The sequence below is a fragment of the Teleopsis dalmanni genome, chromosome 2, assembly GCF_002237135.1.
Source record: "Teleopsis dalmanni isolate 2A chromosome 2, ASM223713v2, whole genome shotgun sequence".
Taxonomy (NCBI): Eukaryota; Metazoa; Arthropoda; class Insecta; order Diptera; family Diopsidae; genus Teleopsis; species Teleopsis dalmanni.
The window spans coordinates 181,057,161-181,062,970 of NC_051847.1; positions in this window are offsets into that span (position 1 = coordinate 181,057,161).

Below are 5,810 nucleotides of genomic sequence, written 5' to 3' on the forward strand. Positions count from 1 at the left end.
GTAAATAAGAGGTTCGTTAATACATTTTTATTCTACGAGACTCAAAGAAGCTATGTCTTTCATTTAATCTTATTTTGGCGTCTAGATCTACAGTCACTGATTGACTTCAATAGACTGGAGCTGCAAGACTAGAGCATTGTCACCACCATATTTCATTCAATCTCATTTTGGTGTCTAGACCTCCACACTCAAAAAGATATGCTTCAACTACATACCAGTTAAATTGACCTAATCATTTTGTTAGAAAAATGTTAACACATGTGTTAAAGAAGATATTAAAAACCAACATGTATCTGGTGTAGTTGAACCAACATGATACGTCGAGTGAGAATATTTTGACCTGAGATTTAGTTAAAATCTTGTTAAAAGAACAAAATTACAGTCACTGGTTGAACTTTATAGACTGCAGCTGCAGACTCTGTCACTATCATGACTATTTCTGTGGCTGCAAGAATACCTTTAGTATTTCGTCGGCATATCGTTTATTGCTGAAACTTACATTAATCTCAAACAAGCACAGTGAACTCTGACATCTATCTTTTGTGTTAACTCCATCAGTATCCCGTCCCCCGTGTTCATGGAAATAGGTCGACCGCTGCTCCACGCAAGATGGCAGTATCTCCCGTGACTCCATCAATACCTACCGTGACCTCTATATACCAACGCAAGTATCCGACTAATCACTGGAAATATTTTAAATATATGCCTTACATATAATATAATCTTATCATTACATTTCATTTAATCTAGTTAAAAAGACATATGAGTGTACTGTACTCCTCAGTTTCTTTGTCATCCACAATTCCGACAGAAGTTATGTCTTTATAGAATCAATCCAGTTTCATAGCATCTCTTCCTAACACTATATATAGCAGCCATTCAATACTAATGTCGCAGAGCTTAGCATGTTACGTCTTAGTTGAATCAGTTGATTGGTACTTTTTTGAACTTTATAGTCTAGTGAATATTGTCTTCAATACACTGGTTTCGTATATCTTTACTATATTGTGATATCATCTAATATACTAAGAAAGGTTTAGATTTTGAAGAACGTTTTTTACTGTGTTCTATGAATTGCTGTCTTGATCGTATTTATTTGTATTAAGGAAGAAAACTACTTTGCTTCACTCAAGCATATAGATAGTGCTCAACTTAGTACAAATAGTTAATGAATGTAAAAATAACTCATAGCCTGTGATAGATATGAGTGGTATGTCATTTTAAAGCTCTTAGTTATAGAACTATGAGTAATACAAGTAGGATATTAAATGTGTTTAGATTTTCATATAGAGTCAGTTTTATCGCATTTAGTGAAGCTTCACTGTAGCACTTTTTTGTGATGTGCCAATGCAACATTGGCGTAAATTTGCACTTTTGCCGTTTTGGAGAAGCATTAAAATTCATGGCAAATATTCGTGACTCTTGTCCAAAACAAATGTGGGCTTCTCTTTGTCATTTATAGACAAACAACGAAGGTTTTTGTGTTTTACATTTTTGTTATTATTTCATTTTTTCCACATTTCCATGAATTTTTCACTTAACAAAACGCTTTTGTGTTGTTTGAAAATGGCATGCCGCGCCAAATAGAATTTTGGAGCTAAACGGAGTTTTGAGTGTAATTAAAGTGTTAATTTGTCATTGAATGCATTTGTTTGTCTTGCACCGCATTAGCAGTAGCTGCAGTGGCGGATAAGCTCCAAACAAAGGTGCAGTATTCCACATTTAGTTTACTTTCATAATTAACTAATATGAATATGCATTGAAAAAATTTGTTATTATAAAGTCTTGTATTTATATACGTATAATATTGTTAAAACTTCCTGGTATAATAACTTGGATTTAGAAAAAAATTATTTATAGTAAATGCATTATTTTAAAAATTTTCAATAATCAATCAGGATAATGATGAGTAGAAATAATCATAACATTGCAATTACAATAAAATAATGTAAATAAAGAATGGTGACTTGTCTGTCAGACTGCATAATTAACGAAATTATATACTACTTTGATTTTGTTTCTCGGTTATCGGTAGTCAGATATTTTGAAGAAATCAACTATTAAATGGTGAATATCTATATCAGAAAAATAAGTTTGAAATATTATTTCGATCTTTCGCAGTACATGTTAAGTGAATTGGTTCAGCAGTTATGAAAATGAGGTTGCGAAAGTCGGATAGTCTGATAGGTTAAGCCATTAGATAACCAATAAAACAATAACTTTTTGGTATAATTTGACTTTATTCATTAACCTCGATTTTTACAAGACTAGTTTTTGTTGTTGTTGTAACCCACTGGGATTTGTATTCAAGACAAATACATGGTTTAGAATGTGGATTGGTAAAAGTTTATTGAGGGGTTTTAGACTAATTTCTTCCTGCACTTCTCTCTAATATTTTGATACTTCTCTTATAGAATGATTTATCTTTAGCTTTATAATATGCTACAGTTTCGGTGGTGACTTTGAATCCATTGCTCTGTAAATATAAAAAGCAGTATTTTTAAAATAGCTGTAACTAGTAGGAAACCATTCCAAAAAATTTAATCTCTCTTTTAATCATTCCTATTGTAGTTGTGAAGTGGACTCATGTTAACAGTAACATAGGTTACAAGATTCTAATAGCGCTGGACAATCAAGCAGTTATCAAAACCATGTAAAAGACATACATAGCTAACAGCTTAGTTTAAGAATGTGTAACCAAGCTCATGAAATGTGCTCATGAAAATGAGGTAACGGTCATGTGGGTTAAGGGACACAGCGGTGTTGAGCAAAACGAAAAGGCAGATGAAATTGCTAAGCGAAGTCTATAAATGGATAACCTCACTTCATCTCAATCGATGAAGAAAGTTGAGCACGTGTAGACAGTCCAAACTCATGTTGCCGAAACCGTGGGTCAGGGAAGCGATATATGTGCGTAGCTATCCGTGGAGCACCCTAAGCTGACTGACCTCACTAATTACTGGACATGGCAACTTCAAGTATCACCTCAAAAAGTTAACTCTTGCTGAGGAAGACACTTGCAGACTATGTCTAGAAGAAAAGGAGACAGCGGTATATATATTGTGCCAATGTCCAGCACTGGCAAGTAGGAGGAAGACTGCCTTGGGACACCATTGGGTTGGTGATGACTTGGCAGGCAACCTCAAGCTAGATGAGCTGCTTGCATTAACAAGAGATATAGTTATGCGAACGGAAGCCACTCCAGCTTTAACTCAATAACGACATCCGAGAACAGAAGGACGAAAAAGGACCCAAGTAGTTTCGTGGTCTACTTCGGCTAATCCTTCACTTTAGTGGGGCCACTTGTTGGATGGTGCGCTGCCCAACGTCCCACCATAAGTAGTGCAAGATGCTTCAATGGTTTATTTATACAATGAAGAAAGTTTGAAAGTTTTTGGGGTCAAGAATCTTAATGTCATCAATAAATGCTAGTAAAATGATTATTTTACAAAAAAGTCTATTAGTATGGCTTTATATTAGTATCTCTATATTATGATATGTATCTATAATGCTTTTGATAATTAATTTCTAGTTTAGTTAAATTTAAATATTCAAAAACTAAGCTTCTTATATTGCATCTCCTGAGGATTGAAATGCGATTTCAGCTATCACAATCTGATGACAGAGATCTTATCAACTAATTCTAAGAGATGGTTTTAGTGGGTTCAAATCTCACACAGCGGGGAGATTATTTTAAATTTGCTAAATAGGTTATGCGGGTTTTTCCTTCTTCCTGTTTTTCTTCCTTTCTTATTTTCTTTAAATGAGTTAATTAAACTTTGATTATTATTTTCGTATGCAATTATTATTGAGAGTATAATATTTTAATGTTTTTAAAATTCAATATACATACTTGGTAAGAAGATTATTATGTATATGAATGAATATATTTTTTTCTTTCTTTAAATCATTAATATTACTAATTAATATTTATGCTAAATAAACAGTAAAAAATTTCTCATTTTTCAAATATTCAGTACTTAATCATTAATTATTATTTTTATCTTATGTATTCTAAAAATATTAAAAAAGTCTGTATCACGAGGATTGAGATAAAATCATATATTTCATATTTTATATACTTAAGTATCGTAACTTATATGTAAAATTAAAATAAATTAATGGATTAATATAAATTAGAAGCTACAAAATGTATTTGACCGAAAAGCGGAAATTTGAAATTAGTTTTTTGTTGAAGTACTCCTAATACTCATCGTATAAAACCTGAAGTATGCTTAATCCTTTCTGTTAAATATTGTAGTTGAAATATTTTAAAAGGAAATATTGTGTATATATAGAAAGCAAATAACATTAGTTTTTATAATATCTCATTTGGCTGTTATGAAATAGCAATAAATTAAAAATTCAAAAGTTAATTCATCTAATAATTTTATTTAAAATCACAAGAGTGTATGCACTTACGGTCGATTGGTCGTATGAGTAATGCTATTCGCATTAATTAATTTTCCTTTTAAGTGCATAGGAAAAACTGCACTGCAATTTTTCACATGTAGTAGAGTGCGGTAGAGTGCAAATATATTCTAAAAAATTATTGCATATAAAAAATAATATTTTATTTTAGATTTTTGATTTGGAATTCACCGCTGGAAATATTGGTTGGTGCGTGTTGCGTGCTCGAAAAAAATTAAGAAACTTTTTTGAAAATGGGTGTATTTCAAGGAAATTGCAGCTGTACGCCAGGATAAGGATAATGTATGGTGCTTCATATTTTCCGATTGTGTATGCAAAATGCACTTTTATGGTTGTGAGTGTGCTTTTAAATTAAACAATAATTTTAATTTTTGTGGCATAAAACACTTAAAAGTACTTTAGACCAATTTGCAGAGTTTTCATGTGAACCCACACATGTGCGTAGTATTTGGTTTGTGGGTTTTTGTAGTTGTTTCACTTATTCCAGTTGTTGTTGGTTTTTGAACTTTATTTGTTTAAAATAAAAAATTTTTTATTTATTATTTTTGCTATTAGCACAGTTTTTCATTGTTTGCCGGAACAAACCAAAACGATTTCATTTAGTCTGAAGTGTGTACATTCGCATGCGTAAACCAATTTTAATTTTCATTAATAACGCATCAGAAAAATCTGAAGTCGAACATTTTGAATGCAGTTTCACATTTTTGTGGAAAAATTGTGCGTTAAATAAAAGTAATTTTAATGAATTACCGACTTGAGAATTAAAAATATCAATATTTTTTCTCTAGAGACAACCTACCTACGAGTAGGTAGGTCAACTTCGGTTCAACCCAATATTTATCCGTTGTGATACTATATGATTTAATAAGGAACTTGTAAGTAAACTTATCAGCTCTTGTAGAGCAATTTTAATTAGGTTATAAATTGTTGTACTCTTAGTGCCTAATTGCAAGCAACTTATAAATATTTTTCAACTGATAGTCATCTGATTATCTTCTCTTATTGCTTCGTATAGAAGCGAAAAAGATGTTTGATGTACTCCCAGTAAAAGAACGCAAGTAATATATAAGATATATTTTATTTTATCCTCTGCTAGTAAACTAATACTTATCTGATATTACTCTGGAACAAACGGAAAAAGTGTTTGATATAGTACTTCTAGTAAAAAAACATAGGCAACGTATAAAGTATATCTCTCTTTATCCGCTGATAGTCACCTTTTCTTTTTTTTCGGATAGAGGCGGATAATGTGCTTAATGTACTTCTAGTAAAAAAAATCAGTTTACATATGTCACATCTAATACTCTTCTGATATTGTTTTGAATATGAAATATATCCAACATATAGGCAACATATGAGATAGGTATATTTCATTTTAT